Below are 20,806 nucleotides of genomic sequence, written 5' to 3'. Positions count from 1 at the left end.
TCCACAATGGTGAGGCACCGTGAGCTACGATTTTGAGTGGATGCAGACCCATGGAGTAGCCTGAATTGGAGGTAGCTTCTGGAGAGGCCCCACATACTACATGTAAGACTAGGAGGCCGGACTTCTTGATCTCTAAGGTGACGCTTCTGACTCTAAAGTCTCTGATCTAACCATTACAGGCTTGAAGAACATCAAGAGCCAATGCAAAGAGAGGGGTGGACATGAACAGAATACAGACAACTTAGGAGGCAGGAGTAACTGCATTCCTACTATGGGGGGCCAGCCTTTGCAAAGGCACGGAGACAAGAGATGGAATGACTAATGGAACTTTGAATGTATGAAGGGGAGTAACACTAATGAGAATGACTGATTTTCTATGCCATTTATCTAACGAATTATGCTTTTCTTTTCTTTCTTTTCTTTTTTTTTTTTTTTTACCAATTATCTATTAAAGGTGCTATAACATCCCATATTTGCTAGGGTCCAATATTCTTTTTACCCAGAGATTTTTGTCACTGGTGGCCACTAGAGTGTCTGGTCAGCTGAAATCCAATAAATAAGTGACACAATTTTGTGCACATGATAGAGAGGGAGAAGTGTATGAATTTAAATAAACACATGGACTATCATTTTATGATTTATTTTTCTATGTTCCCATAGTTTTGGAATTAATTGATATTTACTGAGTTGGAATTAACTACTATATTTGTCATGAGAGGAAGGATTCTCAGCAGCATCTCTGACAGAAAGCAGTGATTCATAAGGCGAGTAATAGCTGGGGAACCTCTGTGGTAGGGAGGGATATCTCTGTACTCTGAACAGAAGACTGGAAAGAAGTGGGGATGTTTAAGCTGAAGAAGAGAACGCTTTCAGGGGGTTGGATCGAATCAGTCTTTAAATATTTGAACAGATCTCATTTGTAATGGGATTTTTTCTGCTTTTTTCCTGCTTGTCTGGAGGAGAGGAGGCAGAGGATGTTAGACCAATGGGTGAAAGCTAAAAGGAAGAGATTTCAACTCAACATAACTAAGTTCCTAATAAAGCTTTAGCTTTTAAAAAAGGAGAGGGCGAGCTGCTTTGGTATAGGGGAGGCAACATGGTCTAGTGGGTGTGAACACGGCCGTGCCATCTCATCTCTTGGAGCCACAGTTTGCTCATCTGTAAGATGGGGTTGTTAATAGCTGCAAGGGTACCTAGAAGAGTAAATGAGATCACAGGATCATAGAGCCAAGAAATGGAAGGGACCCAAGCAGTTATTTAGTCCAACTGCATCATTCTGTAGATGAGGAAACTGGCCCAGGGAGGTGAATGACTTGCCTAAGGTCACGGAGGCAGCGTGGAGGTAAGCTTGGAATCCCTGTCCTTCCACTCCAGAGTCAGCTCCCGGTCCACTGTTCCCCATTGCCTCAATAATGCATGGAAAGCTCTTAGCAAGTATGAAAGCACTACAGAAACGCCAGCTATTATTAGCTGACAGCTCTGTCTCACTAAATCTTGGCCAGGAGACTTTTCTCCCTCTGTCCTTTGCTCTCTTTGCCTTCCCAACCATGAATGGCTAGAATTCCACATCAAGAGAAAAACATGTGATACTATACCCTCAGCAAAAGGAGGAAAAAAACCATGGCTGTTAAGGGTGATTGGAGAAAAGAAATAAATTGGGATAAAAGCAGGGGGAAAGGAGCCATTGCCGATCACCTCACTTTAAGGTAAGCCACCCTATTCCATATAAACTGGAGGGGGTAGGGCAGGGAATACAGTAGCCAATTTTTACTTCTTCTACCTCCTGTGGATCCCAAACCAACCCTGCTGTGCTTAGTTCAGAGTACAGAGAAGGAAGAATTAAATGCCTTCTCATAAGAGGCTTCCTGCCAGACCACAGAAATTAACATTGCCCCATCTTCATGCCCTCAATTCTTACCTGCTCCATCTTGACCCGGGTGCTGGCTCCACATTGCCTACTGCCTTACCAAGGCCTCCTGTGGCCTTACTTGAATTCCTTACCATGTGAGTAGACAAACATGTCCTTACGGATTCATAGAGGCCTGATCCTCCCCATATCCCCTGAAGTACCTCAAAAATCCAAGAAATAAACTTTAAATCACTGCCAATCAGACCGATTTTCTGTTACGAATTGTCTTCCATTTGGCAGCATAGGCTGCCCAGGAATCCTAGAGAGCTCCACGTGTCCAACCCTGCCTGTAACACACACATACATGGCACAGAGGCACCCAACAATACCTACTAAATAATACATCTCATTTTGCTCCTGTGTTTGAAACCTGCATAATGAGGTACTTCTTGACAGGGGGACAGGAAACTAAAGCAGCTATGAGTCAGCAGGGTATCAAAATGTGAACACCAAAAGAAAACGTATTCCATGATGATCTCAGTGAGACCCCAGTTTTTATAATTATTTTCACACATTGTGTTAACATAATATGCACAAAATTATGTTTCATGTTTTTTTTTAAATCTGCATGTGGTTTGTAATGCATCCGTGAAACAGATAAGAATGCTGGGGAAGGCTTTGTTTGGGATCTTATTATTATGCTGCATGATTCTAAAGCCTGCTTTTCATAAGCGAATTTGTAAAAACAACCCTGCACAGTCCCTGCCTCTCAGTTTGTGGTAATAGCATTGGCCTTTCCACCTTCACTGTGAATTGCAAGACTAAACATTCAGTGTAACAAAAAAAGCCTTAAATAATAAAGTTACTGCTCCCCCCTTACCAATGGCCTCAATACAGAAATCACGTGACTGATAACTAATATGAAAAATCCTTGCAAATACTCCGCACTACACAGGGATGGCAGAAAGGAATTGTCATGTGACTACAACATCATGCAAAAAGAAAAAAAACAGGAAATAAAATTGAGTCAAGAGCTATACAGACAACGCGAGTATAAAAGGCAATGTTTTTGCCTGCCAGAAGCTTACTCTCTAAAATGGAACCGGACACATAAACCAGCACATAAAGGGGTGAGCTTATTTGTCCCCCTTAAGCTTAGGAAAATATTTACATGGTTAGCCATTTCAAAGGCAGAAAAGAAAAGCAACCCTCTTGGATTTTGTGAGCTTGCCCAGTTTTCCAGCTGAATGCTCCCACAGAATTTCCCAGTGGTGAGTGTTGCTTTTCAGTTGACTAGGCAGGGAATTGGTGGGAAGCAGCTTAGTACTCCAACTAGAACGGGGTGAGCAAAGTGGTGGAGGGCAGCACCTCCTCTTCACGGTGACTTCCCTCCCACATCCTGGTCCTAGGCCAGCCTCCACCTTCAGCTAACAGTCTCAGGCCACCACTCCCAGGGATGTGCCTCCAGAAGGCCTGACCCCTGGGGCCAACCTCCCCAGTCTCCAACACTTTCAGAGGTGAGGACTAGACTCCCTCTAGTCCTGACTAGACTCCCTCTAGTCCTGGAGGTGTGGCAGCCCACTCCTGGAATGACTGCACCCATTCTCACACTATCACCTGCGCTCCCCAGCCTCCAAACAAGTGAATCTGCTGCAGGCATAAGAATTACTCCTTCTTCTTCTTCTTGTCTGTCCCAGTGTGGCTCTGGAGGAACCCAGCCTCTAAGATGCTTTTCAAGCTGCAGAAACATGATTTCTAGGAGCAAACCAGCATGATCACTTTGGCAAAATGTTAAGGACATCCCAGTAAGCCTAGTAACTCTGCCCTTGTCTTGTTTAGTAGCAAGGTGTACCTACAGGGCTCTGACACTTTCTTCTGGCTACAAGAACATGCCTGCAAGCCCTGGCTGGCCTATGTATGACAGAGAATAAATTCAGGTAGAGAGAATTTAGCTTTTGTCCTAGGCTCCAGCTTAACTTGACATCTGCTTGGCAGTGCTACTCTCTCTTACGTTCCAGTGCTCTGGGCCCCGCCTGCACATACCTTTAAGACATGCCCGTCTGTGCTAAGTCTCTGAATGTAAGTTGCTGTCTTCCAGATTCTTTCTATCGACCTCTCTGGAGGCAGCCAATTGGCTGCGTGATCTATGATACCTCTGACACCTGCCTGATTTTTATTGTTCAGTCATTTCAGTGGTGTAACTCTTTGTAACCTCATTTTGGGGTTTTCTTGGCAAAGATACTGGAGTGACTTGCCATTTCCTTCTTCAGCTCATGAGGCACACAGGGTTCAGTGACTTGCCTAGGGTCATACAGCTAGTGTCTGAGGCCAAATTTGAACTCAGTTCTTCCTGATTCCAGGCCCAGTGTTTTATCTACTGTGCCAGATTCAGGGTCCCGGCCTATTATAACTAGCTTTGACTTGTGATTGCCTAGGTCCCAATATGCTAAATATGTTCCTCTGGCTCTTCCCAGCCTCAGACCATATCATTGATCTCGCTTTCATTCAAGCTTTCCATTGATCCGTCCCTCTTTTCCTGGAAACCAAGGCCTGGAAACAGGCCCATCAAAATGACCATTAGGGGCAAGACTTCATGCAAATCTTTTCTTTCAACCATCCCTTTCCTTTGTGCTGGTAACAGTATTCTAACACCCATCCACATGCAACTTAGGTTAGTTTTTTTTTTTTTCCCTTTTTCTTTAAAAGGTATTGAAACCATCCTTGAGACTTTATTAGGTTAGGGGACTAAAGACTCAGGATGTTGACATCAGCTCTTGGTTGTTAAAGAAAAAAAATGACCAAAAGTAGCTCCAGGTACTCTCTGAGATTGGCTACTGGACCACAATGGGCAAGTCAGGTAGGGTAGCTTTACTCGTGAGTCAGTTCAGACTACCTTCACTGCCTATCCCTGTTGAATATTTTTCTTCTGCTACGATTAAGTAAAAACCTTTGTCAACTCTTGAATGACCTACAAATGCCTCAGTTCATTCCAATATCAAATACAAACTACCAAGGTTGGGCCTGAGACAGAATCCACTCAAAACACCTTCTACACAAACAACCCTAGAAGCCCCATAGAGCTTTCAAGGCCAAGAAGTCCATCTGGCCAGAGACGTCATACAGCCACTAAAAATGCCAACTCTCAAAATTCTGTTGTGAACTTCTTAGTAGAGAAACTCTGCTATTCTATGGATCAAGCATGATGACACATTACTCAACCTTCTATAGTGGCTCCCCAGTTTCAATCATTCAAGCAGCCTCAATGGATTTGGACATCTCCTGGCCCATTCTACTGCACTCTTTGGAATCTCATACTCTGCACAACCACATCACTTCTACTTACTCCCCTAATGATAACCCTTGTGGTCTCATCACCTGGAGCTCATTCCTTCTGATTCATAGGACAAAGAGGAGGGCTGGACAACAGAGCTCCTTGTTCTCCAATGTCTCTTTCAAATCAATTACTCTTCTCGCTTAAGAAACATGTAATCCGTCTAGAACATCCTCTCCTCATCCTTGTTGCTGTCATTTTTCTCTACTTTCTCACTGACTTTTGTACCTGGCTCAGGGTCATCCTGTCCACCCCATTCCCTGTCATCATCCTTACAGATGTCAATAGTCATATTTACGATGCCCCTAACACCCTGGTTTCTCAGTTTCTCAACTCCAACTGTACCCAACTTCAGCCACATACCGACTGGATGGTATCTCAGACCTTACTGTTTCTTGGACTATTACAATCTCCAAAATCTAGAACTGGAAAGGTTCATTCTCTGACTTCAAACTATTGTCCTTTCAACATTCCTACTCTTTTTCACTTATACTGAATGTACTTTTAATTCCTTGATGAATTCCTGTTCTCCCAACCCATCTCCCTTACTTGAAGGTCACTTGCCTCAAAGGATCCCTGACCCCACGGTCAGCCATTTAGTGTTTTACTGACCCCTTGACCACCAGCCATTCTTAACCTGTAAATCCTCATCCCTAGGCAAGACCCACCACATGATTTCATGGCTCCTTCTCCAAGAATGTTAAGAGTCAAAGGGGGAAAAAAATCACAAAATTGAGCAGAAATTACACCTACATATAATGTAATTTCAGCTGGGCCTTTGCAACTATTCAATAATACTTCTTAGGTATACTGATCAGCATTTCTTCTAAATCTTTACTTCTCTTTTTTTATCCCTTCCCGACTCAACCACACCCTTACCTAAGATCCATACAGAACATAACCTAGCCTCCTACTTCATGGAAAAGACTGAGGGCCCCTGGCATGAACTCCCTCAATTCTCCTCTGTTCCTAGAATTTCTTCACATTGTTACCTATTTCCTCCTCCTTTCCTTCAGTCCCAGAAAGGGTGTGCCTACTGCTCACTAAAGATTAATCTAGCTACACCTCTGAGCAAATTTGCTTCTGCCTCCAGCATTCATCTCTCTCATAAGCATCTTTTCTCTCTCCCTCTTCATGTGTTTCTTTGCCTCTGCCTATAAGTGAGCTCAGGTCTCCTAATACTTAAAGAAAAAAGACTTTCTGTATGTAACCTTTTAATAACTATCCAGTTCCTGACCAAGCACTCTCCTCCCCTTCACTGCTGACCTTTAAAAAAAGCTGTATGTATTAAATGCCTTCATTTCCTCTCTGTGTATTCTCTCATCAGTCCCTTGCAATGTGACTTCCACTCCCACTATTCTACTGGAAACTGCTCTCTCAAAGGTCACCAATGACCACCTCCTCACCAAGTACAAAGGGTTTTCTCAATCCTCACACTCTTTAATGTCTGTAGAGTTTCTGATACTGCTGATAACTCCCAATTTCTGGGTGCTTTTCTTAATGGGCTTTAGGCATATCACACTTTGCTGATTCTCTTTGTTTCTCTTTAATCATTTGCTATTTATTTGGCTCAGAGCTACTCATTTGCTACCAGATCCCTAAAGTGGGTAGGCCTCAAAGGCCTGTTGTTGAGTCCGTTCTTTTATTTTCTCTACATACTGGCAATTTCCTATCTCATCTAGTTGAAAATATAAACTCCTTGGTCAAGATTGTAAAGGCCTACATGATCTGGCCCCAGTCACTCTTTCTGATCCTCATGCCTTCCTGGACATCACTCCCCCTACCACACTCAGATCTAGCCAAACTGGCTTTCTCTCTCTTCCTCATACCTGGTGCTCTATCTCCCATCTTGAACAAGCCTGGAATGCACTTCCTCCTTACCTCTGCCTCAAAGAATCTCTGTCTTCCTTTAAGATGCAGTTCGAGTGCCATTTTTTTGCATGGAGCTTTACCTGAACTCTCCAACTGCTAATAACCTCCCTCTCCGACTACTCTGTATTCAACTACTTTGTGTATGTTTGCATGTATTAATGTTATATTCACGCTATATACATTTGCTTTTTGCTTTTTTGGTGAGGCAATTGGGGTTAAGTGACTTGCCCAGGGTCAAACAGCTCGTAAGTGTCAAGTGTCTGAGGCTGGATTTGAACTCAGGTCCTCTTGACTCCAAGGCCAGAGTTCTATTCACTGCACCACCTAGCTGCCGTATACATTTTTACATGTAATTATTGTTTCCCCCACTAGAGAGTGAGATCCTTGCAATGAAGGACTGTTTAATTTTTTTGTACTTGTATCTCTGATACCTAGCACAGGGCATGGCACTTAGTAGGAGCTGAATAAAACTTGCTGATTGATTGATTTCATTCACTGCCATTGCTTCAACTACCAACTTTATGCAGCTGACTTAAAATCTATATCTCCCCTCCTGATTTCTCTTCCAAGTTCCAGACTGACTTCTCCAATTGCCTCCAGGATATCTCTATGTAGATTAGATGCCCCACTGGGAGCGCAAACTCAATAGTTCCAAACTGAGCTTAGTAATTTTCCCTCAAAAATTGTTCCTCCTTTTGGCTTTACTTTTTCTTTCTATGGCAGCCCCATTCACCCTGTCTTTCATCTTCAAACCTTAGGATTCTAACTTTGACTCTTCTCTCTTTCTGACCTCTCAAGTCTAATCAATTATTATTGATTACCCCTCTTAGGTAACATCTCTGATATCTATTTCTTCCTCTATACTCCCACTGTGACTGACCTTCTATAAACCTTCATTACCATAAGGGATAGGGATAAGGATTGAACCTATGATTTCACTGGGATAGGGAACTTCCTTGGATATGGAAACTCCCTCTACCAATGCACATTCACATCATCTTTGCAACATATAGTCCTAGAGAGGAGCAGCTGGGTGGTGAAGTGGATAGAGTGCCAGCCCTGGAGTCAGGAGGACCTGAGTTCAAATCCAGTCTCAGACCAGACACTTGACACTTACTAGCTGTATAACCCTGGGCAAGTCATTTAACACCAATTGCCTCGCAAAACAAAACAAAACAAAACAAAACAAAACAAAACAAAACAAAACAAAAAACAAAAAACAAAAACAAACAAAAAACATATAGTCCTAGAGAGTTTCCTAGAGCCCTGAGAGGATAAGTGACTTGCCTGGAGTCATACAACCAGGATGAGTCACAGTCAGGACTCGAATCTACATACTCCTGGTTCCAAGACTATCCACCTTGCCAAGCTGCCTTCATTAGCATGCACTTGTATTATTGCAATGGCCTCATAACAAATCTTTCAGGTTTTACCCTCCCCCACTCAATCTATCCTTTGTACTACTGTCAGAAAAAAGATTCATTACACAAAGGCTCCTCTGTCTGGCATTCAAGGCTCTCCATATTCTAGTACTAGCCTACTGTTTCAGCTTATTTCATGTTACTATCCTTTACATAATGGTAGACGCTATTTCCATCTCCCTTGGAATTTCCATGTATTTCATTTAATAACTCTTTATTACACTTATAATTTGACATCTAACTATATGTATCTGTGTTTTATCTCCTCCACTCCATTAGACTATAGAGTAAAGACTGTCTTATCCAAAATTTGCATTATCCCCAGCTACTAGTATAGTGCTCTCTATACCATAAGCACTTAAAAATTATGAAGGAAGGAATCAAAGGAGAAAATCAGGAGCTCTACAGGTCCAGTAATCCATGGGCAGGACACTTCTCTGTAGATCTATGAAGTCTTTATGCACACAAGAGTGATTTTCTCCAAGTCACATAACCTCTGTTTGCCTCTATTTCCTCAACTGTGAAATGGGGATATTAATAGCACCTACCCCTCAGGGTTGTTATGAGGATCAAATAAGATAATAATTGTAAAGCCCTGAGCACAGTGACTGGCACAGACTAAGTGCTATACGAATGTTAGCTAATTATTATTATTATTATTTTATTGTTATCATTATTGTTACTGGTGATGAATGGGGTTTTGTTCCAGGGTGTTGATATTTAGGGTTATATACTTCTTCTGTACAGCTGCCACTATCCTGGCACTTTTCCCAGAAGTATACTAGTAAATGTTTTACAACTGGCTCTCTGGGAAAAATGCATACATGACACCCTTTAAAGTTGAATATAGTACAATATTAACAACATTTCCATAACATTCTTAAGTATATACAAGGAACAAAGCAATAAACCAAACCCTAATTTGTAGTATTTGCTTATTTCTGAGGTGTTAATATTCACACTGAAAAATTTAACAGTTGACTCTCATAAGCTGGTTAAAGCTGGCTCCAGCACACCATTGCATTTGCTTTACAAACTTCGGCTGGCCTGTGTGACTATGCGGCACAATCACCCTTAACAGCGTGACTCTTCACTGTTCCACCCCTCTCCTGATGACTGCCTTCCCCTTCCCACTGCCACTCATGGGAAGGACACAGCTTTCAGGGTGACAGGTCACTCTCTCTCTGGGCAAAACTGTACCCAAGGTAGGATTGTCTTGTGCACCGCTACCTCTGGCCGCTCTCCTCAACCCCTAACCACCAGTCAAGTGAATTTGGTTTGTTTGTTTTGCTACGGATTTAAAAAAAATCCTAGTGATGCCACCGATAGTTTTCTTTCCTCCGGTACACCTTAGTATTTCCACTGCTTGCCCTTTCCTCATTAGTCTATCAAAAAATAAAACCAAAAAACTAGAGGACTTGCTTTTGAGACTTTCTTAAAGCCCATTATCCTCTCTGGCAACTGTAGAGAAGAAAGATGATTATTGCATGAAAGTAAAAGGAAATTATTTGAGGATAAGGCATTTCCCCAAAGATGAGTTCCAAACTGGATTTTGTAACTTTAACAGCACTTTATGACTTTTATGGACTCTTCCTTTCCTGTCAGTCTTGACTTTCTCAATTCTGCAAGAACTGTGCAAAAAAGTCCTTGTGGGCAAAGGAGGGGAGCGAGAGTATTCCATGCATAAGGTATACCGTGAAGCAAAATTAAGGCCAAAAAGCCTGGGAATCTAACATGCATTTGAGGGCATTCTTTTCACTCTTCTTTTATGGTTATATGGTTCTCAGTTGCCTGACTTTCTGGCTAGCTAGATCAGAAATATATATGTAAGGAGGGTACACTGGGCTTCTTGTGGAATGTGAACATGTTCTAGTCTTACTTCAAAGGTACTATGGAATGAATGTGTTGAAACAGAGAGAGCAAAATGTGTGGTCTTCAAAGTATCCCCTTGCAAAAGGATGACCGGAAACTGCAAGAGTTTCAATGAACTACTTCCATGACTTTGAGTGTACTTTTTAGATACAGGAGTCATTTGGCGGTTATTTCAGAAATTCTACATAAAATAAATATTTTCTCTAAAAGACCTAGTTGAAAATTTATTTCTATTTTATTCAGAAAAAACACAAAGTTAAAAAGGAGTTCAGAGGCCAACGATTACAACCCATACCTGAATTGGAATTGTCTCTACAACATCTCTAACAAATGGTCATTTAGCCTTTACTTAAAGACCTCCAGTGTGCAACAACCCACTACCCCAGGATGCAGCTCACTCCACTTTTAGATGAACCCCAATGCAACTTCTACCTGTAGCTCCTAAGTTTGCCTTCTAGGTCCAAATAGAACAAACATAATTCCTCCTCCCCATTACAGCCCTTCAATAATTGAAGACAGCTCGTATGACCCTCCTGAGACTTGTCCTCTCCAGGCTAAATACCCTGAATTTTTCCAACCAACAATATGTACTGGGTATATGATTCATATTATAGCTGTCAGTCATCTTCCAGATGTCTTAAAATGCTATGCTAGAATGTTTGAATGTCATTCACTAATAAAGCTTACAGGTAGGTACCTCTTAGTGAATTTATTATTGCAAAGTTATTATCTCTGCTTACCCAAACAGCATATATACTAAAATTGGAACAAAACAGAGAAGATTAGCAGCACCCTGTAGAGGAATGACATGCAAATTCATGAAATATTCCATATTCTCTTAATACTACAATAATCAGATTAACAAGGGGATACTTTAAAGGATTAGATGAAATTATAACAAAACGAATATAGAGGAATAAAAAGTCAAGAGTATCCTGGAAAATAAAGAAAAAAGTTATAAAGTATATCAATAAAACAGATTAACTAAGTAAGACTTAGAAGTAAATGCATGCAACTATCTTATATTCAGCAAACCCAAGAACACAATCTACTGGGGAAGAGATTCCTTATTTGACAAGAACTGGAGGGGAAACCAGAAAGTAATTTGACAAAATTAATTTTAGACCATTTCTTATGCTGCATACTATGATAAATTCCAAATGGATAAATAATCTCAATATAAATACATAAGAAAAATAAATAAGAAATACATAAGATATATATGTATATATCTTATGTATATGTAGACATACATACATATATACATATATATATGTAGAGAGAGAGAGAGAGACAGAGAGACAGAGAGAGAGACAGAGAGAAAGAATAAATACACAAGAAAATTAGAGGAGATTGCAAGGTTACATATTTTGCAACTATGGATCAGGGACAAAATTATGACCAGACATGGAATTGGAAAAACTACAAAAGATAAAACTGACAATTTTATTAAATATTAAATAAAACAAAATTAATTTAAAATTAAATAAAATTTAAAACCTTTTTTACAATAAAATAAATGTGGTTAAAATTTGGTAAAAAAAAGTATGGATTGTGAAAAAATTTTCTATTAAATGTCTCTGATGAAAGACTGGTATCTAAAAACGAGAAGGAGTTTACACAAATCCATAAACTTATACAATTCCCCAACAGACAAGTGGTCAAAGGATACTCAAATAGATCTATGATGTCAAATATTCAGGATTGACCTCCAGCAATGCAGAACACATCCCATTCATGCCTTCTTGTACATGCCCATTCGTCATAGGGGGTCTGTGAAAGATTCTGAAGGCCCTCACTTTCTCCTGACATCGTGGGAGTACCAGAAGTGCACACTTGCCTACCAGACACCTTTCAGTCTTGCCATTCCCATTTTCTCTTAACACCATATAATTCCTTAATGATGTCCTTTACTTCTGTCCATCTTTTAAGTTCCTTATTATTTCTATACTACATAGGCTACTCATGATGACCATGCACCTCTATTACCCTGTGTGTGATTCTAATTTTTAGTTCTTTGGAGGCAATAGTATTCCATGTCTCAGTGCCATATGGTAAGCTATCAGTATTGAAAAGATAGGTCTTTGATTTCATAGGAAGGTTAGGGCCAGTAAAAGAGCTCTGCAATATTTTTTTTTTAAGAAATCCAACCCTCCTTCTTCCTTTATAAGCGTGGGCCCAACTCACTGAATCATTTGTCCCACATATACATACTATTGGATAAGTTCTTTAGAGTGCGCATCCAAATACATGCTGAAACTTACACCATTTACCAAAATAAGCTCAAAATGGATACATTACCTAGATATAAAGAGAGATATTACAAGAAAATTTGAAGAACATGGAATATATAACTTATCAGACTTATGGGTAGGCGAACAATTTATGAATAAACAAGAGTTAGAGAGCAGAGTGAGGTGCAAAATGGATAATTTTGATTACATTAAATTAAAAAGGTATTGTATAATTAAAACAAATGTAGCCAAGATTAGAAGGAAATCAGAAAATTGGGGGGGGGGGAATTTTATAGACAGTTTCTCAGATAAAGGTCTCATATCTCAAATACATAAAGGACTTTGTAAAATCTGTAAGAATACAAGCCATTCCCCAATTGATAAATGGTCAAAGGATATGGACAGGCAGTTTTCCAACAGATATCAAAACAATTTATAGTCATATGAAAAAAATGCTCTAAATCATTATTGACTAGAGAATTGCAAATCAAAATATCCTTAAGATATCATTTTACACCTATCAGATTGGCTAAAATGATTGAAGGGGGAGATTGACTTCTGGGAGCCAAGAAAGAGGGGTAAGTAGTAAATCACTGTAATTCCCATACTCACCTCCAAACAATCATAAAATAGAGCCCCCAAACAAATCCTGGAACAGTAGAAACAGCAAAAAGACAGGGTGAAACAATCTTTTAGCCCAAAAAACCTGGAGGATAAGCAAGAAAAGTCCATCTCACTAGGGTGAAAGGGGAGCACAGTCCAGGATGGGAAGCATCCCAGCAAGTCAGCAGCAAGCCCCACCTCAGCAAACCAGCAGGAGGTCCTGAGCCCCAGCATGGATAGAGCACAAGACCCCCGACGTGCCTTCACATAGCCAAGGGAACCAGAAGAGTCCAGCTCTGAGAACCACCAAGTGCTTCAATGTGGCCCAGGCAAATACTCATCCTCCAGAGGCCAGACTTGCATGTGCTTCAGCACAGTCCCAGGCAAACAGGTAGACACCAACTCTACAGGTGCCTAAGCAAATAGGCAGCCTCCAATGTAGCCATGGAAATGCAGAAACACACTGGGCCTCAGCACATGCCAGACACTAGCAGTAGAACCCCAGCTCAGCATCAGGTAAGATGCCTCCAGCAGCACCAGTCATTCCCCTCCCCAACCCCTCAGCGCAGCACCAGACACGAGGGTCCCCCAGGGGCCTCAGGGCAATATCAGCACAGCACCAGGTAAATAGCCACGGCCTGTAGCCACTAGCACAAGAAGCCTGAGACAGTGCCCCTTCCACCCTGTGAGTAGAGCTCAAATTTAAAAGAAAGGAAAAATGCCAAATAGATGAGCAAAAAACAACAAGAAAAGAATCTTACCATAGAAAGTAATTATGATAACAGGGAAGACCAAGACACAAACTCAGAAGAGGACAACAGTGTCAAAACACCAAAGAAAAATGGGAAGTGGTCTCAAGCCCAGAAAGAACTCATGGAAGAGCTCAAAAAGGAACTTAAAAATCACATAAGAGAGGTAAAAGAAAAATTGGGAAAAGAAATTAGAGTGAGCCAAGAGAATCGTAGAAAAAAAAAGCCAACAGCTTTGAAAACTGCTTAAAAAGTAGAATTGGCCAAATGGAAAAGGTTAAAAAATCCACTGAAGAAAAGAACTCCTTAAGACTTATATGAACTGATGCTGAGTGAAATGAGCAGAATCAGGAGAACATTGCATACAGTAACAGCCACATTGTGCAATAACTTTGATAGACTTAGCTCTTCTCAGTAATGCAAGGATCCAAGACAACTCCAAAAGACTCACGATGAAAAATGCTATCCGTATCCAGAGAAAGAACTATAGAGTCTGAATGCAGATAGAAGCATACTATTTGCTCTCTTTTTCTTTTGTTTTGTTTCTTCTTTCTCATGGTTCCTCCCATTAGTTCTAATTCTTCTTTACATCATGACTAATGTGAAAATATGCTTAATATGGATGTATAAGTAGAGCCTGTATCAGATTGCACGCCATCTTGGAGGGGGAGTGAGGAAAGGGAGGGGGAGAAAATTTAAATCTCAAAATCTTATGGAAGTGAAGGTTGAAAACTAAAAGTAAATTAATTACTAAAATAAATAAATAAAAAAAGAAAACAACTCCTTAAAGAGTACAATTGGCCAAATGGAAAAGAAAGTACAAAAGCTAATTGAGGAAAACAACTTAAAAGTCAGAATTGGACAAGGGGCAGTCAATGACTATGAGACATCATGAATCAATCAAATAAATTCAAACGAATGAAAAATTGGAAGAAAATGTAAAATACCTCATGGGAAAAACTGATCTGAAAAATAGATCCAGGAGAGACAATATCATAATCACTGGACTACCTGAAAGCCATAATCAAATGGAGGACCTGGACAGCATCTTTTAAGAAATTATCAAGGAAAACTGCCCTGATGTCCTCTGGAACCAGAGAGCAAAATGGGTACTGAAAGAATCCACTGATCACCTCAGGAAAAAGATTTCAAAATAAAAACTCCAGGGAACATTACAGTCATATGTCAGAACTATCAGGTTAAGGAATAATACTGCAAGTAACTAGAAAGAAACAATTCAAATATTGGGGAGTCACAATCAGGATCACACAGGACCTGGCAGCTGCAACATTAAAGGATCAGAGGTTATGGAACACAATATTCCAGAGGGCAAAGGAGCTAGGGCTACAACCAAGAATCACTTACCTGGCAAAATAAAGGATAATATATCAAGGGGAAAATGGCCATTCAACAAAATAGAAGGATTTCAAGCCTTCATAAGGAGAAGACCAGAACTAAATCAAAAATTTGACCTCCAATATCAAGACCCAGGAGAAGGGTAAACAGGTAAAAAGGGAAAAGGAAACAAGGGATTCAACAGAACTAAACTATTTACATCCCTACACAGGAAGCTGATACTTGTAACTCTTAAAAATTGTATCACTAACAGTATAGCTAGAAGGAATATACATAGATAGAGGGTATAGATATAAGGTGAATTTGAGGGAAGGATATTAAAAAATTAAGGGATGAGAAAGAGGAGTACAATAGGTACAAAAGGAAGAGAGAGTTAAAACTGGGTAAATTATTTCACATGAAGAGGCAAGAATGACCTATTACTGTGGAGGGGAAGATGGGAGGGTGGGCAACGGGCTTTGCTTGAAACTTACTCTCATAAGTATCGGCTCGAAGAGGAAATAATATACACAATAAGTTAAATAAAGAAGTGAACTGATCCAACCATTCTGGAGAGCAATTTGGAACTACGTCCAAAGGGCAACCAAACTGTGCATACCCTCTTCTCCAGCAATATCACTACTAGGTCTGTATCCCAAAGAGATCATTAAAAGTGTGTGGGGGGGAACCTACATGTGTGAAAATATTTATAACAGCCCTTTTCATGGTGGCAAAATATTGGAAATTGAGGGCATGTCCATCAATTGAGGAATGGCCGAACAAGCTGTAGTATATGAATATAATGGAATACTATTGTGCAATAAGAAATGATGAACAGGCAGATTTCTGAAAAACCTGATGCAAAGTATACAAAGTGATGCAAAGAGAAATGAGCAGAACCAGGAAAACATTGTACACAGTATCAGCAACATTGTGTGACGATCAGCTATGAATGACTCAGCTCTTTTCAGAAACACAATGATCCAAGACAAGTATGAAGGAATCATGAAGAAAAAAGCTATCCACATCCAGATAAAGAACAATTGGACTCTGAATGTAGATAGAAACATACTTTTTTCACTTGCTTAATTATTTTTCATGGCTTTTTTTTCCTTTTGATTTGTTTCTTCTTTCACAACTGTGACTAAGATGGAAAGATGTTTTACATGATAGCACATACATAATCTATATCAAAATGCCTACTATTTTAGGAAGAGGGGAGGAGAGGGAGGGATAAATATTTGGAATTCAAAATCTTACAAAATAAATTTTAAAAATTGTCTTGACATGTAATTGCAAAAAAATACTATTTAAATAAAAGAACATCTTTGAGTGAATAAGTCATTTTGACTATTATAAATATCCAAATTAACTGCAAAGGATATATGAAGGAAGATACTATCTGCATCCAGAGAAAGAAGTGATAAACAGAAGTATGCATAGAATGATATTACATATATACGCATATTTGTGTCTAATAGTAGCCATCTCTACAGTGGGAGGGGGGAATAAATTTACATCATAACTATTGTATATTTGAAAGGAAGAGCAAGTTGTACATAACAGATTTGCAGTTTCATGTACAATAGTCTTTTTTAATTATACTATGTTATGGAAATACTTGTTTATTCCATAAATTAAAATTTAAATAAATACATTTTTAAAAAAAAGAAACTTGGGCAACATTTATTCTTCATTCACTTGAATCTTTCCTGTATGAATGTGCAGGATTAGCTAAGGTTAGGGTTAAATGTAATCATTTGAGTGACTACAGATTCTTTCAAGAGGCTGTGTACAATGCTGAAACTTGATGTAATCAGAACAATATCCTATGTAGACATGTAGACATGTAGACAGGAGCATGTGGAAGCTATCACAACCCACGGGGAATACCTGTTCGACCTGGTTTCTGTGCTGAATCTCCTCTTCCTTTGAATTCCAAAGAAAATACCTCTGGCAAGCATGCATCTCTCCGCTTTATATCTTAAATCAGAGGTTCATTGAACAGGGTTATTTCAGTTGTATCTTCCAAGGAATTTTGAATGATATTGAAGTATGATGGGACATCTGGTTGCAAAAGAACTGAAAGGTGACGTTTTCTTGTATTACATCAAAAGGTTTTTTTTTCTTCATAATCAATAAATGATGAGCACAATGGAATCTTACAGTCTCTATAATATTAGCTCATTGTGAAATGGTAAAGATGTAGTCCATTGTTAAATATCACTCGAGAAAGCTTGCTCATTCCCTATTAATATCCTCATCAAAGATATCCTCCATTTTTGTTATGAAGATGCTCATAAAGATTTTGGAGAGATGGCACAGTAGGCATAGAGATCAGTAGTTATTGATGCTTTCTCAGTCAAATTACTGGTGGTTCAGGGCAGCTAGGTGATGTGAGGGATAGAGCACCAGGCCTGGAGTCAAGAAAACTCATCTTTGTGAGTTCACATCCGGCCTCAGATACTTACTAGCTAAGTGGCCCTGGACAAGTCAATTAACCCTTTTTGCTTCAGTTTCCTATCTAAAAAATGAGATAGAGAAGGAAATGGCAAGCCACTCTAGTATCTTTGCCAAGAAAACCCCAAAGGGGGTCACCAAGAGTCAGATATGACTGAAAAAGTCTCAACAACAAGAAATAGTGGTCCTACTGTCCTTGATAGACAAAATAGTTTGTTAAAATGTCTGTGATTTGTTTGTTTGATTTTGTTTTGTGTGGTCTTTTTTGCATTCTTCTTCTGTTTGGAGTCGTCTTTCCATTTTCATGGATGTCTTTGCTTATGTGGACATCCTGTGAAGTTTTCTTTAAGCTTGTTTTATCTGACATTTCTTCTCTCTGCTTTATGAAAAGATGCTGCTCATAATTATCCATCATGGTTTTTGGCAAGATGATATAGCCTTTGGCAGCCATCTCTCTCCATTTGGCCAGGAAGTCAGATATTTGCTGAGTGGGAGCTTTCTGGGTTTTTTTTTTTTTTTTTTTGGTCTCCTTATTGTGACAATTAATTTACATTGGTTCAAATCCTGTATGAAATCGTTATAGATGGTGTTGATGTCATTTCTGTTTTCCATTTTCCAATTTTGGTTTTCAATTACTTGTTTAAATAATTCAATATAAAGGAATTTCAATTGTATAGAATGCATTTTCCTCATTATTCTTCTTCTTTCTTTTCTTTCTTTTTTCTTTTTACTAATTCTGAGCTTAACTCTGATGAGTTGATGGTCTAACTATACACAGACAGCTGACTCAGGCATAATTTATGCATCAATAATAAGACTTTTGATGAGGTCAGCAAATCTCTCTTGGTGACCTCATTGGCTTTTATAGATTTAAGGACCATCTCATGTACAGATCACAGATTCAAATATCCAGCCTTTCCCCTCCCTTGACCTTCTATTCACATCACCAACTACCTACTGGACATTTCAAACTAGATGTACCAGAGACATCTCAAACCCAACATGCACAAAACGGAATTCATTTTCCTTCCCTCAGTCCATTCCAAATTTCCTTCTTTCTGTTGAAGGTACTTCCATTTTTCCAGTCTCCAAGGTTCATAAGCTCACAACCATATATCCAAACCATTGCCAAAATTGCTGTTAGTACCTCCACAGCAACCTTTGTGTCTAACCCATTCTCTCCATTCACACTGCTAACACCTTAGTTCAGGCCATCCTCACCTCTCAACTAGTTTATCAAAACGATCTCTTTGATTCAAGTCTTTCCCTACTCCAGTGCATCCTATATGCTGCCCCCAAAGTGATCTTCCTTAAACATGGATCTGACCATGCCATTCCCTTACTCAATGCACTTCAATGGCTACCTATTGCCTTAAGGATAAAATATAAGTTCTTCGGTATACCTTTTAAAGCCTTTTACAATCTGGTCCCAACCTATCTTTCAAGTCTCATCAAATACCACTCCCTCTCCTGCACTCTGAGATCCAGTTAAACTGGCTTTGTCTTTGTACCTTACATATAATATTTCTTCTCCCACAGTTGTCCTTCATGCTTAGGAAGCATTCCCTCCTTGCCTCTGTCTCACAGAATCCCTCTCTTTTTTTTAAGATACAGCTAAAGAACTACCTTCTACATGAAGCCTTGCCTGATCCAAACAACTGTTACTTTGGGTTTATTTATATTTATCCTCTTTGTATTTATTCTATATATACTTATATACATATTTGTTTTCTCTCTTATTAGAATTCCTTGAGTTTGGGGACTATTATTTCATTTTTGCCTATCTACCTTACCTGTACAATGCCTGGCACATGGAATCCCCATTTGACTAGGACCCTCATGTCCACTCCCTTTTCCTGAGTGGTGGCAATCTAGACCCCCTGCCCTACAGAGCATGTAAAGCTACTCACGCTGCTCTGAATAGTTATAACTCGAATTCTAAGTCACCAACTACAATCCTTATGGTACGACAGAGGACCACCAGACCTTACTATCTACCTTATCACTGAATCCTAAGGTTCTGTAGACCTTACCATCCATTTGCTGCTATTCCATCCATATCCCAGGCCATCTGCCCTGCCAAAGCACACTATGAACCCCTGGCCTTGCCATACGCTCTACTGTGGAACCCTTCGGATTTTCCACCTGCCCTGAAGTTGAACTTTCATATATATGTTGTTTCCCCAATTAAATTGTTAGCTATTTAAGAGCAGTGATTGGCTTATGTTTCTATGTACACCCTTAGGACTTTATTATAGTGCTTCACTCATAGCAAACACTTAATAAATGCCTTTTCATTCATTCATCCAGTCATAAATGCTTGTTGTTTGAGTGACTGACTATCCCCCTTGGTTTTTTTTTTTTCATCTTTTGATGAAGGAAATTATCATTAGGTAAGATTTAGAAATCCAAATCCAGGTCACAGACACCATCTTAACAAGTTGTTCATTTCTTAAATCTGTCTTTGTTTTCTGCAGTCCTTTTTTCAGAACAGACAGCAATAATTAAACCATCACCTATACCCCCTAAGGTTTTCAGTCTCTTGCCCAAGTCTCTCTAATCTTTAGCAGTACTTTCTAGATTCATTCTGGCAGTATCATTTGCTGTAAACAGCAGTCCAATTTGACAAGTCTTGGGAGGTTCTCTGTCATGTCTTAGATATAGGCCTCAGGTAGACAGCAGACCCTTTTGCTGCCATGATAAGGTTGCTAAATAGCTGCCTTGGTCCCCTACAGGAGCTCATTAACCACCATTTGTCTCTCGTTCAAAGTGGATGGTCTCTCACCTGATAGCACTTTCAGTCCATACCATCATTGTTTGGAGGACAGGCATCCGCTTCCTATTCAGAGGGTCCACCTTTCTCCCTTTTGGAAAGAGCCTCCTATTTTTCTCTGAGCTCCAACTATTCAATGATCTCCTCTTATTTTTTCTTTTCCATGTGACATTCTTCCACCTTCAGTATTTTTCACACAGATCAGGATTTCCTCTGGGCTTCCTTAGATCTTCCTTCTTCTCTATTGTCATATTGAAGTCTTTCTTCCATTTTTTTTTTTGGTTAGGCAATGGGGTTAAGTGACTTG

The 20,806-nt window shown here is 39.7% G+C and overlaps 1 non-coding gene across 1 annotated transcript; it reads left to right on the top strand.

The window, feature by feature from the left end:
• Positions 1–11,077: 11,077 nt before the first annotated feature.
• LOC114025081 lies at positions 11,078–11,183 on the top strand. The gene has a single exon (XR_003566995.1). It is a non-coding gene; the product is annotated as a U6 spliceosomal RNA (small nuclear RNA).
• The last annotated feature ends 9,623 nt before the right edge of the window (positions 11,184–20,806 follow it).

The sequence above is a fragment of the Vombatus ursinus genome, unplaced genomic scaffold (genome assembly GCF_900497805.2).
Source record: "Vombatus ursinus unplaced genomic scaffold, bare-nosed wombat genome assembly UNPS02004577.1, whole genome shotgun sequence".
In the NCBI taxonomy this organism is placed as follows: Eukaryota; Metazoa; Chordata; class Mammalia; order Diprotodontia; family Vombatidae; genus Vombatus; species Vombatus ursinus.
This window is presented reverse-complemented; position numbering and strand designations above follow the sequence as displayed.